Below are 18,767 nucleotides of genomic sequence, written 5' to 3' on the forward strand. Positions count from 1 at the left end.
TAGGTAGTACTGCAAATAGAATGTATTCAATTATCAACCACTACATAAATGCTGAAGTGTTGTTATACATACAAACACACACACAGAAAGGAAGAGGAGGAGGAGGGAAAAGAGGTGGAGAGAGAATGGAGAGGGAGTGAAATGGAGAGGGCAAGGAGAGAAAGAGAAAGGGGAGTGTGTAGAGGAGTGATCACTCAGAATCAAAGTCAAAAATTCATTTTTCTGACTTCAACTTGCCACAACACACACTTTTTGGAAACCAAACTTTCCATTTGCCTACCATGTCAGTCAGTTTTCATCAGGTACTAGTTTCTTTGGCTCTGTTTGCTAATCAGTTCAAACTGTATCATGTAAGAGGTTCTTCAAAACTTTACAAAAACACGAAAGCCCTTTACAAAAACCCTCCCCAAAAGGGTACAGCTACAGGGTGGCTTGGGCCACTATGTGCCCCCAGCATCAGTGGCTGAAGCTCAGCTGACTCCTTAAAGCGAAGACCTGGCTGAAGGAAGAAAAGCAGGTCAGCAAGGGGGAGAGGGGAGAGAATGAATAAATAAGGTAGGGAGAAAATTACATGACACTCCCTTCTCTAAAATAAGAATCTGGGAGTGACATTCCACCTCTCCAAGCATGCCTTTCAGGGTTGGGAAGAGTATCCCTTTGCAAGAGAATGGTGTTAAAGAGAGTGTTAATCCTGTGTGAACCTCAACACTTACCTGCTATAAAGGTGTATTACATATTCTCATGGGTCATGAAGAAACTCAGTGCTTTTAAACTAGACCTCTGAAAGATCATTAGTTCACAGCCACAGAAGGGACACTTGCAGGTTTCTCCCAACAAAATGCTTGCTGTTTGCTTTATTCATTTGGAAAACATTACAGAGAAATGCCTTCTCATTAGAGGAAACCGACTTGATCTGAAGAATGGGGAAAAAAATCATGACTGTTTATAGTGGACAGTACAACTGAGACATTAGTAATGGGCAGAGCACCAAGAACAGGACCAAGACTGTCTCCTCCCTCTCTGTTTTAAATCGTGCTGCACTCAGTTTATGTTTGCAGGGGTTCTGTCTTATAGGGATACTGATTAATGTAAATGAATACTCACAATTTAGCATACAAAAATCTTATTTTTATCAAATCAAAGGACAAAGGGAAGGGAGAACAAGAAATTTAACTGGTCAACTTAGAATGAATAGGCTCTCTTGTTTTAACTGTATTTCCCTTTCTGGGGAATAAAAGTAATGATAATTATAATTAAAGCAGTTTTCATGTGTGGTTTATGGAAGTCATTACTCTATTAGTCATGCCCCATATCTATATAGGATTTAAAATGTTTAAATTATACTTGGTGCAGTATTCATTGAAAGTCTTTTTCACCTGTAAGCTCAAATTCCATGGTGAAACAACATTAGGTAGAAGGACAGTGACCAGGGAGAGATAAAACAACTATGATACCACGTTGCCTGTCTATTGACCTCCCTGTCTATGGTATCCTAGAAAACAATCTCTAATGTCAATATGGTCTACAGTGGCTCTGAAATTGTTTCTCTCCCATTTCCCAGGAAATAGGCTATACTTTAATCACTGCAACCAAGTTAATTGTGAAGGACAAAAAACTTCTGAAACCAAAAACTCTTAGGATGTAAACATGTCCAAAAAAGTGTTTGATGCCAAACTGACATTTTAAAAACAGAATTTAACACGTTATAGCAAGCAGAACCCATTTCCCCTTTTTCAGCACAAGCCATCAAGTTCTGTTTGGGGCTTCAGCCTCCCAAACTCAGTTGGAGAAATCTTACAGTATGAAATCCCAGGAGACAGAGGCCACAGCCTGGACCAAGAGACCAACCAGAGCCAGAGAGGCTCCTGAGAAGACCTGCAGCACAGGGTAAAATATGCAAGGGAGGGCCATATAACTTTTATCTTTACTTAATTTATTTTAATTTACTAATTTTTAAGTATTAACCTATTTTATTTTTATTAAATTTTTGTGGTTACACAGAATTCAAATTGCAGCAAAAATTATTCAGGGCTAAACACTGGAAAAATCTCTAAGGTACATGGACTCAAAAATGGACTCAAAAACAGTTGCTGCATCCCTTTCACTGGAGAGATTTAAAGAAAGGGTATAGAAAAGTTTTGACCAATTCCACCCAATCCTGCATCCCCAATTCCAATCTCAAGGACCAGTTTCCATCTGATCTCTCTCCACCTACAGATGGTGGTCCTGAATCTCAAAATCAACAAACCAAAAACTGAATCCATCATCTTCTCACACCTGGTTTTTCCTTCCAACTCCCTCATTTCTGTGACCTGCCCCATAACCTTACCAGGAATCCAGCCCCGAAAGCAGGGTGGACTCCTCCCTCTGCAATGGACACCAGGATTCAGGTCCTGTTGCTGGCTCCAAAATGCCCACAATGCCCTGTTCTCCCAAATCAGCACATTCAACAGTGACATAAAGGAAAGAGATAGATAGAGAAATTATATCCGGTGATGCTCCACAGCTAGCTGTGTGATTCTGGGCAGCCATTTAAATTCTCATTCTTGGTTTCATCACCTATTATGTGAAAAGGCCAAATTATTTCTAAATTCCAAGCTCTATGGGATTTACAGGATTTGCATCCACTTCTCTTGATCCCCAAAGCCACTACGTAGTTGAAGCCACCATCATTTCCCAACCAGATTAGTACACTCTCTCCTAGTGGATATTTCCTGCCTGTAGTCTTGTGCTGCTCCTCACCCCCTGAAAGCACCTGTCTAGGTTACTCACCTCCAGAAACCAGTTAAAGGCTCCAGGGAAAATGACCAAACCCATCCCTGTGGCCCCAGGGTCCATGTGATCAGAACCCTGTCTCCCTCTGGCTTCCCTGGTCTACTTTCTGTTCCTCATATGCTCCTCCATCACCCAACTACCTGCCCCCTTTGCCTCCCAGCCTTTGCTTCAATACTCTGCCCATTTCCTCAGTCCAGAGAGATTCTTGCTTAGTCTCCAGGCAACGTTTCCTGATCCCCTCCCCCACCCCACCAGTCTGATTTAGGTGTCCTTCCTGTTTACTCGCAGGGCACGCCTTCGCAGACCTCTCAGAGGCCTTGTCACTGTAAGTATCTGTTTATTTTGTCACTATCCTTCCCCCGGACTCTCAGTTCCAAGTGAGTGGGGACTGCTGGTCTCGTCTACCACTCATGGCACAGACAGCCGGTTCTTGCCCAAACTCTACAAACACTAGCAGTACTTTTAGCTGCACATGGCCACCCAGAATAAAGATGAGATTTTCCAGTCACCTGCAGCCATGGGGTGATGTTCTAGCCAATGAGACGTAAGCAAAGTTATCAGGAGGCTGTTTCTGGGAACTTCCCGTAAAAGAAAGCACCATCCGCGCTTCTACTTTCCGTTTCTTCTTCCATCCTGCTGCTTGGAAGACTGAGGCCACACTAAGCCTGACAGACGTATGATGAGCAAGGAATTTACGCAGGGTCATACTAGCCCTGAACAATCCACCCTGCCTTTCATGAGAGATATACACTTCTACTTTGTTTTGGGATACCATTATTCAAACCACTACTATTTTGGCATGTCCATCACTGCAGATGAACCTAACTGCAACATACACAGCCATACCCGTAGTATAATAATAAACTACCTGTTGATTCGAGTATATACCTCATAATTCCTACTGAGTCTTTTTACTGGTAACTGTATTGTCACGTGTAGGGTCCACATTCCTTAGCAGAGGCTAACACAGACAAATGACCAACACTGAGTGGGTTTAAGTGATCAACAAATACTGACCAAGTGGCTACTGAGGCAGATAAGCTCTGTCCGACATGTATGATGTACTTTAGCCTGGGCTCAATGTTGCTGCCAACCAAAACAAGGTTAAATAAGAGGGCCAGGCCAGGCACAATGGCTCACACCTGTAATCTCAGGATTTTGGGAGGCTGAAGCAGGCAGATTGCTTGAGCCTAGGAATTCAAGACCAGCCTGGGCAACACGGTGAAACCCTGTCTCTACCAAAAATATAAAAAATCAGCTGGGCATGGTGGTGCTTGCCTGTAGTCCCAGCTATTCAGGAGGCTGAGGTAGGAGGGATACCTGGGCCTGGGAAATTTGAGGCTGCAATGAGCTGAGATGGTGCCACTGCACTCCATCCTGGGCAATGGGAGTAAGAGTGCCAGTTTCCACGATCATTTTATTATGGAGCATTTGAGTGCCTAGGCATCAAAGTTCACCCTATTCTGTTCTTGGGAACAGTGCCACCAGACTGGTCTATCATTGATATATTCTACCTGAAAGCCCTAACGGGTAATATGCAGGTAAGCAAGGCCCTTTAAAATAACAGCACATGTCATCTCTGCTTCTAGGGCAGCTGGGATGTCTAGCAATTTTTTTAACCTTAAAGACCTTCAACCATTGTTTACTATAAAGGTAAACCTTGATCTTTGTGATGGGCTTACTTGTATGATTTCTGGTAGTGAGCACAGGCACCAGGGCCTGCAAATTTCTTGGATTCATAGCAACAGGGGTGAACCACCAGCAAGGCCTGGTGAGGGTGTCTTTGATCTCCTCGGAAGCCTCATCTACACATTTTGGGTAACAGGGCACCAGGGCTTTGGAGATGTACTGAAGGACAGCATAAATCTGAACCATATGACCACTACCCTTCGCACGAACATGGATGTCCATTCCAGCAAGCTGTTCCTTGTCCAGAAGCAGACCTAATTCCAGTAGCAGCTTGTATTGCAGTGTGAGCAGCTTGATCATCTCCAGGGGCCCCTTGTTCATCTTGATGAAGCCACTGCCACATCTGCAGAGCACCACAGCTATGGCCATCTCCTTGTATCTGAAGATCTGCACAGACTGCAGCCAACAAGTCCTTAGATGGCATGTCTCCAGACATAGGTAAGAGCTCCTCATTGCACCATGCCACAACAGGAAAAGGTGTCTAGCAATTTGTATGGTCTGAGAGCTGTTGGTGTTCTACTCCTTCAGCTGGAAGCAAGGCAACTGGCCTTCTAAAGTCTCCTGCCCAGGTAAGCTCTTCGTTTGTGAAACATTATGTATTCTCAGGCTATCAAGGCATACTCAGCTTCACACAGCCATTAGCACATATCATAGGACTGATTATATTTGAAAGGTACATATGCATTTAGAGAAACATTCAGGCAAATAATTGCTAGATACCTACACTACGTGCCAGATAAACATGCCAGACACTATGCAAAGCACTATACAGGTACAACCTCATCTAATTTTTAGGAATCAAGAAAACAGAGGCAAGGAGCCAAGGAGAAATTGTAGTTGTCCAGGAAGGATCTGACGTGCTATGGAAGGCTGGGGCAATGTGGGGAAAGGGAATAAGCTTAAAAGGACAGAGAGTATGAATGAGTAATACTTGGTGACCGACAGTTGAGCAAAGTTTGGTAAGAGCATGGTTGATGACAGAGGAGAACACAAGCATTGCTTCCAGCTTAATGGCTTGGGCAAATTGGTGGAGGATGGTGCTCCTGACTACGCTGGCCAACAGGGGAGGTATGTGGGGCACCCAATGATGAAAAGTTATGAGTCTGGAGCTCAAAAGAAATAGATGGGCTAGAAATAAATATCTAAGGGTGGATGGTGGGTGGGTGGATGGATATTTGAATCCATGGGACAAGTAGATCATGCAATGAGATTTAGTCTTCTGACAGTACTTTGCAACTGTTTGCCTACATTTTAAATTTAATACGCCAGTCCCATTTCTTAAAAAGAAGGTAAGTTCAAGCCTGAACTCTGTACCAGGGGGTCAACGAAAAGTACTTACCTTACTGTCATTAGTCACATCCAACTTCCCGTGGGTCACACTGAGCCTATTCTAAGCCCTTGCAAAGGGAACAAAGGAAACAAAAAGGAGCTGCTTTTTGTTCCTACTCCTTGCAAAAGGAGGAAAAGGGAGCTGCTCTGAAAATGAAACCATCACAATATTTATCACATTCTCCTAGAAACATGAGGTCCCGGGATAATGTCTTTATGGGTCTCTCTGGAGAAGCTCAAAGGGCACCTGTTTCAAAGGGCAACTTCCTTCTTGGATGAAGCATCTTGTAGAGAAGACAATCAATGGCCAAGGCAGGTAACAGACACCAAGATACTACACACGCCTCTAATGGTTCCCTTAAAGCCTGAGCTTAAGCAGTCTGGGCTCTACTTCAATCATATTCTAAACATCTAAACCAAAAGACTGCAATTGCAAATAACAGGGAGACAAATATTCAAAAGGCTTTTAAGCAACATTTTCTGCTATGGGCAACTGCTGATGATTCTTATCTGAGTGCAGTCTCTTAACTGATGTGATTACTTGAATATTCAAAATAAATTATCATTTGAGGAAATTATCGAGTTCTCCAACCTAATTTGTGCAAAGTATACAAAGGCAGTGATACCTTAAGCTGAAATTAAAAGACGGTGGAGAAACATAATAAAGATTAGTTATGCAACCCCCCAAACGAAAATGTCTTAAAAGATTTTAATTCAAGCCTATGTAACATAAATAAGGCATATAACACAAAAACACATTTCTTTTTTAAAACTTAATCTACACGCCCACATTTTATAACTGTTGTTTGGGTGTGAGGGTGAATGAGGAGAGGGAGAAGCAAAGTTAAATGTGTAAAAAATGGGGGAAAATCCTGCTACAATACAGCATTTTTTAAAGGGACACACAGTCTAGCAATTGTGTATTCATCTCCTCTATAGCATGTCTCTGAAACCAACAGTTGTTTTATCACCTGTTCAGATTCCATGTGAATATATAAGCCACCCCATGAATTTTGTGATTCTCTTATTTTAGGAATGCTGATACTTATAGACATTACAATGTCGCCAAACCTAGTGTCCCACACCCAGAAAGAAAACTCAGTTCTGAAAGAGTCTAAGGATCCTAAGAGAACTGAAGGTGGTGGCAGACTTGTCTATAGCCTGAACACCATGGCCCAGCACAGTGGCCCTTAATGGGGCCTTGTATCAAAATTACTTAATATCATTCTCTATCAGAATGTTTTCAAAATATAGTCACACATCGCATAATGACCTTTAAATCAACAATGGACCACATATACAAAGATACTCCCATAAGATTATAATGGAGCTGAAAAATTCCTATTGCCTAGTGACATCATAGCACAATAACACATTTGTGGTGATGCTGGTGTAAATAAACCTACTGCATAGCTAGACCTGTAACAGTATCACACATAAAATTATGGACAGTACATAACGCTTGATGCTGATGATAAACAACTATGTCATTGGTTTATGTATTTAGTATACTATACTTTTTTATCATTAATTTAGAGTGTACGCCTTCTAATTACGTATTTTAAAAAGTTAACTATGAAACAGCTTCAGATAGGTCCTTCAGGAGGTATTCCAGAAGAAGGCATTGTTGTCATAGGAAATGACAGCTCCATGCGTGTTACTGCCCCTACAGACCTTTCAGTGGGACAAGATGTGGAGATGGAAGACGGTGACATTGATGATCCTGCCCCTGTACAGGCCTAGGCTAATGTGTATGTTTTAGTTTTTAACAAAAAAGTTTTAAAAACTTTAAAAGGAGAAAAAAAGCTCGAAGAATAAGGATACGAAGAAAGAAAATATTTTTTATACAGCCATACAGCCTGTGTTTTAAGCTAAGTATTATTACAAAACAGTCAAAAAGTTTAAAAAATGTAAGTTTGTAAAATAGAAATGTAAAATAGAAATGTAAAACAATAAGCTACAGTTTATGTATTAAGGAAGAAAAATATATATTAAAATAATACATATTTTTAAAAAAACTTTTATTATAAATAAGTAGAGATGGGGTCTTGTGATATTGCCCAGGCTGGTCTTAAATGCCTGGTCCCACCTCAGCCTCACGAAGTGCTGCGATTACAGACATGAGCCACCACACCTAATCGAAAAATATTTTTTATAAACCTAATGTAGCCTAAGTATACAGTGTTTATAAAGTCTAGAGTGTACAGTAAAGTCCTAGGCCTTCACATTCACTCCCCACTCACTGACTTACCCAGAGCAACTTTCAGTCCTGCAAGCTCCATTCACGGCAAGTGCCCTACATAGTTGTACCATTTTTTATCTTTTATATTTTTACTATATCTTTTCTTCATTTAGATATACAGATACTTGCCACTGTGTTACAGCTGGCTACAGTATTCAGTACAGTAACTTGCTGTACAGGTTTGTAGCCTAGGAGCAATGTGGTATATCATATGCCCTATGTATGTGGTAACCATCTAGGTTTGTGTAAGAACACTCTATGATGACCACACAACAACAAAATTGCCTAAGAATACATTTCTCAAAAAGTATTCCCATTGTCAAGCTATACACAACTTGTACGACTTGTACACCTGACTTACATTTTCACCCAACGGAGATCAGGCGATCTGGAGATAGAGGCTCCCTAGAGAATTTGGGTGTCTTTCCCTCCCGTCTGCATTTCTCTGAGCATATATACCTTGTAAATTAAACCAGATGGGGCTAGGACCCGGTAAGGAAACCAATGCTGGATGCCCTTGACCAGTCATACTAATCCAGCCACACTAGACCAGTCAGGCTAGTGAACACTGACTGATTCAACTGGGCTTTTGAACACTGATTTCTTACACTAACAATTATAACCTATTCAGTGTGTACACTTCTGATTTTCCCCAAAAAAGAAGTTTAAGTTCAAAATATCTAAAATAAGGAATAATGGAAGAAACAAACGGTCACTCTTTCAAGTATTGATCATAAATGTTATTCCCTATTAGCTTTCTTTATCTAAACCTTTATTTAGTTACTGTCAACAGAAGCTGTATGTTGATTATACCGTCAGCCTCCCAGAATGTAACGGTGAATAAGAAATTCAACCTTGTTTCCTCTCATGTATCTAAAGCTGCAAATACAAAGATCACTACTTAGGTCTGACAGGTGTACAGCATAGCAGGGTGGCCAAGATTAGAGTCTTTAAGCCAGTCTGCCTGGGTTTGAACCCTGCCTCTGCCACCCACTAGCTGTGGATATTTGGACAAGTGACTTAACCTTTATCTTAGTTTCCTCATCTGTAAAACTGGGGTCCCTACCTCGTAGGCTTTTGTGAAGCCACAGTGAATTAATATATGTTGAACACTTCAGAAAAGCGCCTACTATGTGGTACCAAGCAGCTATATTCAGTACCCATAGAACAGCTTTGTTCTCTTTAAAATTTGCAGAATATTCCGTTGCCCAGCTGTAGCATGATTTATTCTTTTCAAGGACATTTAGTCTACTAACTCTTCCAATCTTTTGCTATTAGAAACAACGCTTCAATAAACATCCTGTATAACAGAGAGATGTTTTTACTGTGCTAATCAAATTAAGTCAGTGCCCCACCTAACTTTCATGTACAATACTGATAGTTTTAACACCCTCCAAAGTAGGCACAGGATTATCACCTTCCAAGTTCTAGACAGATTCTAGGGTCTCAAGGAGGTAGAGTGACTTACCTGCTGAAGCCCACACAGCTGTTAAGTGGCAGAGGTGGAACCCCGCATAGGTGCATGGCTGCCATCCCAATCTGCTTCCTACAGCTGTCCTTACTTAAAAGAAGTACAGGAGGTATTCTTTTAAATGCACCTCAGATCCATAACAGAGATTAATATGCAGAAGTGCGGACAGAAGCAAACTCAAATTTTCACACAGATGCTTCTAACAAATACAGCTGATGGAGGCGTCAACAACTTCTGTAAATATTGAAGTATTATTTCTTCTGCCAAAGACTGAAGCAGAAGTACCCTGAATACTACCCCTAGGGAGATACACCACATTTTCAAACTCCCCTGGAAGCAAATGAATAATTACTGAATTTGGTATCATGAATACCATTCTTCGGGGAAGGAGAAATTCACAACACTCACTTTGTTGTAGCATTTGCTGTGCCAAGACCAAAGAGGAACAAGTACTACTTTGGGGTTCAGAAACTCATAAAACACAGACCTGAGTGGCCAATTCGCCAGCATGGCTTCAATTACGTCTGTTCAGCATGGGCTTATAAGAGATTAATTCTGACAGGATGAAATTGTTGACATGAGGAAAAGGATGGGGTAAATATGGAACTTAACAGAGATGGAACCTGTGCTCGCAAGAGGGTGCCTACCTAATATAACCATAAAGATTACAGTTTAAAATCACAGGTATATTTCAATAAAATTGTTATTCTCCCAATTAGAGAAAGCATGCCACTATCAGCACTAAAAATCTTAAAATAAATCAGAAATTTTTCCCTAAATCCCAGTCAGCCAGCAGACATCAAATAAAAGGTACAAAAGTCCAATCTAATAATAAAGAATACTAAGACATACTCATGCCTGAATGCAATTACAACTGTACTTCACACAGAACTGGCAGAAGAGGATGGAGGGGCAAGAGTGGGAATTTAGTCTTTCTAGAAGGTCACCAAGTATGAATATTTTAAATCCAGAGACTACACAATTCTAAAAATGAATGCCTACAAGTCAACTAAAAATGTTACCATGGAGCAAACATGCCAGTGGGAACCAAAAAGGCTGGTAATAACATTTATGGGTTGAAATTGGGGTTGGCGGTGAGGGTTCCTATTGCAGAAACTGAAAATCAGGTCAGGATAGGCCAGAACATCTCCAGCAGTGATGTTTTAATCTCATAAAGAGAAAGCCAGCAGCTGGCTGCTGCTGCAATCTCCATCACCTGTTCTGACATTTTCCCTCCCTCCCTCCTTTCCTTCTTTCTTTATTTATTTTGGGACAGAGTCTGGCTCTGTCACCCAGGCTGGAGTGCAGTGGTGTAATCATGGCTCACTGTAACCTCCGCCTCCTGGACTCAAGTCATCCTCCCACCTCAGCCTCCCAAGGCGCTGGGACTACAGGCATGTACCACCACATCCAGCTAATTTTTGTATTTTTTGTACAGATGGGGTCTTGCCATATTTGCCCAGGCTGGTTGCAAACTCCTGAGCTCAAATGATCTGCCCACCATGGCTTCCCAAAGTGCTGGGATTACAGGTGCGAGCAACCGTGCCCAGCCAACATCTACCTTTCTAAGATCTAAATGATCTCACTTTCATTCTCTATCCCTGGCCAAACAGAAACAAAGCAAAAATAAAAAATAAAATTTGCTCTAGGCAAAAATGAAAATAAAATTTAATCTTTCACTTTAAAGGAAAAGAGACCAATGCTCAGAGTTGATTTTCTTCAAGTTAGGACAAGAAACCAAGGCAGCCAGATTCTATACAAGAATGAGGCACCCTACTTAAACAATCATGCCTTCCAATCTTCTTAAATTACTTCAGTTTTAATAAACACACAAACATGTATGTACCTTACTATAAACCTACAACGTGAAGCTACATGTGTTTTAATAACTATCATGGGAGCGGAGGTAACCCAGCTGGTGGAAGAAGCCCAGAAGCCTGGCTCTGCCAGCATCTGGCTGCACCACCTTTGGTAACATTGAGGCTTTCCTTTTCTCACCAGGGACAAGTGTAGGAGGCATCTCAATTCTGTAATATTAAAATGAGGAAAGTTACCTGCAGTGATTTGAAGATGCCACCGATTATAAGCTCCATCTCTACCCAGATGTGAAATGTGAAAAGCTGACAATAGATGAAATGTGGTAGAAACATGTTCTTGCAGAAAGGCAACCAAAAAAATAGCTAAGACAAAGGCTGGCCGTGAAGAGGAGGAATTGGAAGAAATGGCTAGTCTGAATATCTATCTAGGCTGTGGGGCTATTTTCATCTGATCACAAAGCTCCCTCTTCTCTTTGGAAAAGTACCCCTCCTCTTGCTGGCCCTCAAATCCAACTGATCTTCAAGTCTTATCCTGGACACAGTCTCCCACAATTACCTCTCTCAAGTCTGTGCTCATGGCTGTGGCTTCAGGTCAGGCCTTTTCACTGCCCTGGCCATCTCTAACAAACCCACAACAATCCACCCTACACTCTAACAAGACTGTCTTTCTGGAGCACAGCACTCATAATGTCCTCATTCTTATTCAAAAGCTTATCGGTGGTATTCTACCAAACACCTTAGGAGAGGGAGCAGGCCAGGGTGTCAAGGTGATCTGAGCTGGAATGCTTTGTGACCTCAAATCAAGTGTCTAAACTCTGGGCCTTTTTCCACCTGTAAAATGGGAATGCTGTAGCATCCATTAATAATAGAAATAAGTCCTTGTGAGGGGCTCAGTGCAAGGTCTGACATACAATAGCTCAATAAAAGTTAGCCATTATTATTACATCAATAACTTGCCTTTCTCACCTTTTCTTCCACTCCTGCCTTCTAAACCAGCTTCTGCCAATTGTGCTATTTGCTTTTTGCCCAATGATTCCACACTCGCTTACTCTCCAAACTCCCTCTTGCCTAGAACGCATGTCCTCCTATTCCTGTCTATCAACTAAGAGTCCTTTACGAAATGTAAGGCTAAATTCTAATTCAAGTCAATTTAGTTTAATCCAATCATCCATTCGGTCCTTACAATAGACACTGTAGCTGACTTCCTGTGTTCTGCAGGTCCTTCTTAAAGGTGAAGCAGCTAGCTGAGGAGATTTAACTCCACTTCCCTGGTTCTGGGATGGGCCCCCAGCTTATCAAATGTCCATTGTTCCCGTTATTGCTTCAAGTAACCAAGGCCTAAGTCAATCACCTTAAGGCAAAGGACTCTTTGGAGGGTGGCAGGAAGTCAGGGAATCCCCATGTGAGATTATGGTGGCAGTTGCTGTCAGTCATCTTGGAAAATCAGCCTAGGACATAACAGACATCTGAGGGGACTTCAGAGAAATGGAGCAAAAGTCCTGCCCTCAGGACTTTTCAGGTCAGATGCACAGGTAAGTCTCAGTTGGGTTTTCTGTTTCTTGCACCAAAAGCATCCTGACCAATTCAGGAGTGCTAGGCCCTGATACTTAGGTCTAACATGGATAGCTCTGCCATAAAGCTTTCTCAGATATAAAGATACAAGTGTCCCAGAAATTTGCTTCTGACTCTCTTTTGGTCCAAGGTGTAGATTAAGTATGTGTATAGAGGCTTAAAATATATACTAAATCAGGAAACCCTCTGGAATCAGGAACTGTTGTAATTCATCTTTGTATCCAGCCCCTAACACCCAAAATCAGTAACTGAGAAGTCAATGAATTAATTTAAAAAATGAGAATCAAGTGTGGGCTACAAGGAAGGGAACAGATTTTAGATAGATTTAAGAGACAATAAATTGTCAGTCTTGGATGGATTAACAAGAACCTTTAAACACAAGGTTAGATTTTTAAGTTACGGAGTAATAGTGTTATACAATGGCACAGAGCCCACTGGACAAATAATCCTGGCAGCACAGGGATATATGAAGGAGCAGAGATGTTGCAGGAGACAGAGCTATAGGAATTTGGACAGGTCACTTGTCATCTCTAGGCCTTAATCCTAGAGAATTTTTTTTTCTTCCACTTTAAGTTCTGCGATACATGTGCTGAACGTGCACGTTTGTTACATAGGTATACGTGTGCCATGGTGGTTTTCTGCACCTATCAACCCATCATCTAGGTTTTAAGCCCTGCGTGCATTAGGTATTTGTCCTAATGCTCTCCCTCCCCTTGCCCCCCACCCCCCGATAGGCCCAGGTGTGTGATGTTCCCCTCCCTGTGTCCATGTGTTCTCACTGTCCACCTCCCACTTATGAGTGAAAACATGCAGTGTTTGGTTTTCTGGTCCTGTGTTAGTCCGCTGAGGATGATGGTTTCCAGCTTCATCCATGTCCCTGCAAAAGACATGAACTCATCTTTTTTATGGCTGCATAGTATTCCATGGTGTATATGTGCCACATTTTCTTTATCCAGTCTATCATTGATGGGCATTTGAGTTGGTTCCAAGTCTTTGCTATTGCAAATGGTGCTGCAATAAACACACGTGTGCACGTGTCTTCATAGTGCTCTTCAATTCTTAAAAAACAACTGGGGAATAAAACCTCACAGAGGTGTTATAAGAATTATGTGTGGAAAGCAACCGTTTATGTATATGTGCGTATTAATAAGTACCTGACACAGAAAGCATTCAAGGAAAGACTTATTTACAGGTAACTAATGAGAGGATTATCCTTTTGATAACAGAAGAGCTGGTAGGCAAAGAGGAGGAATTAAAAAAAAAATTACAAAATGTTTTAGGAGAGAAGAATCTAGCCAGGAAAGAAAGAGGTAAAACTCTCTCTTCACACTCTCTAACTACCCACATAGGCACCAAAGTTACCCTCAAGAAAAGTAAACAGTTTTGCTTTGATTTGTGTAATTCAAGCTGGAAATAAGACACCAAGGATGGATGCTCACCTCTAGAAGCAGGAAGACAAGCAACAATTATGCAGGGAGCAAAAGAGGAGGTAGTGGAAAAAAAGATTCTTGCAAACAGAACATCCAAAAATTAAGGTCTGTAACCAAGAAGCAGCTCTGTTGATTTCAGGGAATGAAAAGGAAACATTTTCAAACCACCATTTGGCAGATCTAATGCTGGGCTCTCATTTGCATTATCTCTTGAAATCCACAATGATCCTGCCACATAAAATCCCCATTTATAGACAAGGAAATTGAGTCAAGGAGGTGAGGTCAATATCTGAAGTTACAAGATATTTTTCTTGAGAAACATCAAATTTTAGTAAACCTTCTACTGTCACTTTTCAGCAAAGTTCTGCACTACATTCTGTAACATTACCTATCTATAACTATCAATAAAAATTTCCCCTTTGTCTTCAATTAGAAATAGAAACGAAAATGCAAAAAGAGAAACAGTACAGAAAAAGTTCCCGGCAATAAGAAGTTAGAATCTAGGGTAAAAATCTAAAAGGAAAATGAGTAACATTTCCCTTTCAAGTGCAGAGCTTTCCTGGAGAATCCCAGGCAGTGTCTGAGCTACTAGAAAAGTAACCCACTTGTCCCCAAACACAGATGGAAGGCTAAAATGTTTGTCCACGGCCATCTAATGCAAAACCGCCTGTTTCTATCTGTAGATTCTGCACGAAATGCTTTTGGCTGAGACATGCAAGCAAAACAAGTGCAGACCAACAGGTTATCTGCCAAGCGGTTAGGAGAATGAGTTACAAAACCTGACAAGCAACATTAGCTCTTCCGTACAATTCTATGAAGCACTTCCTGCCACGGGTCCCGCTATTTAAAACAAATTAGGCTGCTCGCTCCCCACAAATCCCGTCTAGCACCTCTCGGTTCCTCAGTCTAGCTAATAAACCATGCACTGGATTCTTCCGAAAGAGACCTCCCCCCTCCACCCCCCTCCCCCCCGCCACCCCGCCACCTCCGCCACTTTGCATAACTTGGCCAAATGCATTCTCCAAATTTGCAATCAAGGAGCTTAATTCACAATTGTGGATGGGGCGGGGGGAACTGCCAAGTGCAAGAACACGGAACGGTTGCGAGACACAGTTCAGCAAGAACAACTCTTGCTCTAGGCATTGCTCCGTCGACCCGAGGTGGTGGAGTGGGAGAGTCTTACCGGCGTGGAAACAGTAAAAAGGCACTTTTCCTTACAACTCGCAAGACAACACACCCTCCAGCTCCCCCGGCGCAGAGCACAACCGCCCCTGCGCCGCGCGCCTCCCTCGCAGCCAACCGCTCCCGCCTCTCCAGGGATCAGGCTCCCAGAAAGGGCCGCCCCGGTCGCCCCCGAGTCCCCGCCCTCTCGCTTTCCCACCAGCCTCATCCCTCCCTGAGTACCGAGGACTGCCGTTGTCTGGTTTCAATAAAAACTGAAGTGGTCCCGAGCTAGCAGGCTTCCCTCCGAGGGGCGGAGGAAAGGTCCGCAGGGTTAACGGAGGCGGAGAGAACAGGAGAAAAAGAAAAGGCCGGAGGGTCCCCCCAGCGGCGCCCGGTGCCCGCGGACCCTCGCACAGGCTCTTCGAACTCACCCGGGTTTCGCCGCCTCCAAAGAAAGCGCGCTCCCTCCGAGAGCGTTCCCTCGGCTCTTCCGCCGCGCGCTCCGGCCGGCAGGGCGGGAGGACCCAGGCGGACAGACCCATCCCTCCGCGTCTGGTCTGGCCACGGTGTCGTGCCCCGCGGCGCCTGTCAGCGCGCACAGGTGCGACCGCAGCACAGAGAACGCTCCCGAGCGCCCTGCCTCAGCCTCGGCGTGGGGCGAGCCGCCAGCGCCCGCACACCTTTCCCCGCGCCCGAGGAGCCGGGCTGTACCCCGGAGCCGGCGGAGCTGGAGGCCGCGGGCGGAGCGCGGGCTGCCCCGGCAGCTCTTTCTCGGCACCAGGTCGGAGACCTAACGGCAGTTCTCTCTGACCGCTTCCTGGCCGCGCGCTCGCGCGGGTGTCATGGCCGAGCGGCGGCCCCCGGCGAAGTTTCCCGGAGCTGATGGCTTTACCTTTTAGCCCAGGGGGCGGCAGCAGCTTTGAGCAGCAGCAAGGCAGCGGCGGCGGGAGCGCGGGTGGCAGCCGGAGCAGAGGAGGATGTAGAAGGAGACGCCGGTGGCCAGGACCCGCCGCGATGGGAAGAGGAAGGCGCCGGCTATCTACAATCAGAACGTGGGCTGACCGTGACGTCACAATGGCGCGGCCAGCCAATCGGGACCCGAGGGATGAATCAAGCGCTATGATGTCATGCGGCCCGGGAGCCAATCGCGGGACAATAGAACTTTCGTGATTGTAAATTCCAGAATCCGATGCTGTGGAGAGCCTAGGCCGGGGTTGGCCCCCTCCGTTTCACGTGTCTCTGGGAAATTTTTTTCCCGTTTCTTCCTAATAAGCCTGCGTGGAACGCAGAGCCTGCGCAATAGCCCCGGTGAAGTTCTCGATGCCCCAAACTCTGGTTTTTTTTTACTGCCAGGCGTGGCAGGAGTCTGTGGCCGCATTTGGGTGGCAGAAGCCCACCCTCGTTACGGTCTCCTCTATGAGTTATGTCATTCTGAAGGGGATCCACTTCATCGTTAAAGCTGAAAGGATTAAATGCCCACGGAGACCGCCGGAGCTTGAAGGTCTGCAGTTGAACAAGATAAAACAACAAGAACAAAACGACTCAAAATTGTTGTAACCATAACTCCTTTGCAAAGGATTTACCGTGTATTTTTCTTAGGGATTCTGATTTTTCTTTGGAAGCCACTATCAACTCCATTTCTGCTCTAGAAATTATTCTAAAGGATTGTTAAATGAGGAAAGATGGAATAAGTGTCTTTTCAGCTAAGCATATTTAAGCACTTAAGACAAAGGGGGTTCAGGGCATAAACGGAAGATCCTTGCTGTTTTTCACTGATATTTGGATAATTAAAGACCTTCATTAGCCTTGTATCCTACTGTTTCCCCATTCAAACCCCAGAGATTTAGCCTTTCTTCGTGTGCCCCTCTTGCTGTATTCTTACTCCTCTATGTCCATCCACCTAACAGTCGGCTATTTAATGTAGGCAAATTTATTCTTTTTTTTTCTTTTTTTTTTCTTTTTTGAGACGGAGTCTCGCTCTGTTGCCCAGGCTGGAGTGCAGTGGCGTGATCTCAGCTCACTGCAACCTCCACCTTCTGGGTTCAAGCGATTCTCCTGCCTCAGCCTCCCAAGTAGCTGGAATTACAGGCACGCGTCACCAAACCCGGCTAATTTTTGTATTTTTAGTAGAGATGAGGTTTCGCCATGTTGGCCAGGCTGGTCTCGAACTCCTGACCTCAGGTAATCTGCTCGCCTCGGCTTCCCAAAGTGCTGGGATTACAGACGTGAGCCACCGAGCCTGGCCGGCAAATTTATTCTTTTACATATTTACAATGTAATGTTTATCACGTGCCAGCTGTGTTCCAGGCAGTGGGCCATTGCAATAGGAATGCAAGTATACAAACCATGTACAAATTAAGTAAATTAAACATATACAAATAATCGAGATTGTCAGTTGCCATTGAGCTCCACAAACACTGCATGACTTCAATTTGCTAGATACTATGTTAGGTATTCAAAATTTAAAACCTTCAAGGACTTCTTGGGCCTGGAAAATGATACAGTCAGGAAGCAACTACAATGCAGAGTGGTAAATGCTGCTATGGACATCAAGGGACATGTGAAAAGCATATGCTGGTGGCATAGACTATTTTTTGAGATATCTCCTTCATTCTTCACTTTTCTGCCAGTAGTCCAAGGCCAGGGTTCATCTCTGTCATTCCATCTAAGTTTTGCCTTTCCAGGTTTTAAAAGTTTCTAATTTAATTTGAGATTCCAAAAATCTTAAGTTTTACGCCGCACTTGTTTGTATTGTGCTTACCCACCAATAAAATGTTTTAAGCCCATTTGACCAAAATATCTTTAAGTTCAAGCTTATATAACTGTCAAGCTATGCATTAAATATCAAGTGATTTTTCTTATTGTATGATTAAGTATGACGTTTTGCTATTTTTTCCCATCCCCCAAAGGCTGCCTTTTTACACAGTTCTTTACTGATGTGTGTATCTTGGTTTCCATTATAGCATCACCACCCTGTACTGTAGTTGCTTTCTGATGGCATTATCTCACTCAATCCTTGGGTTATATGTACCCCACTTTAAAGACCACTGCTTTAGTGGTCTTTAGGTAGTAAACTCCGTTGAAGGGGAAAACATGTTGAATTTTGCTCCTTATTGATCTGTGGATCTTAGTACAATCCCTGGCATATAAGGGCTCAATAAATATGTGTTAGATGAGTGAATCTGTGAACTGTTATTCCCCCTCACCATCACCATCACTTTTCAGCTCCAGAGTTCCAATCCTCTGTCAGATAGTCACATCCCAGGATTATTAGATTA

General features: G+C 43.3%; 1 protein-coding gene across 3 annotated transcripts in view; it reads right to left on the reverse strand.

Moving 5' to 3' along the window:
- The window catches only part of ELOVL5 (ELOVL fatty acid elongase 5), an 80,730-nt gene extending 63,401 nt beyond the window's left edge, over window positions 1–17,329 (reverse strand). The window contains exon 1 of one of the 3 annotated variants that reach the window (XM_054493612.2): window positions 16,382–17,329. The gene's annotated coding sequence lies outside the window, so the exon portion shown is untranslated. Of the gene's footprint in view, window positions 1–15,920 lie in introns of all 3 variants that reach the window. The other 2 variants (XM_054493613.2, XM_054493614.2) reach the window with 2 other exon arrangements.
- Between the last annotated feature and the right edge of the window lie 1,438 nt (window positions 17,330–18,767).

Source organism: Pongo pygmaeus, chromosome 5, assembly GCF_028885625.2.
Source record: "Pongo pygmaeus isolate AG05252 chromosome 5, NHGRI_mPonPyg2-v2.0_pri, whole genome shotgun sequence".
NCBI classification, from domain to species: Eukaryota; Metazoa; Chordata; class Mammalia; order Primates; family Hominidae; genus Pongo; species Pongo pygmaeus.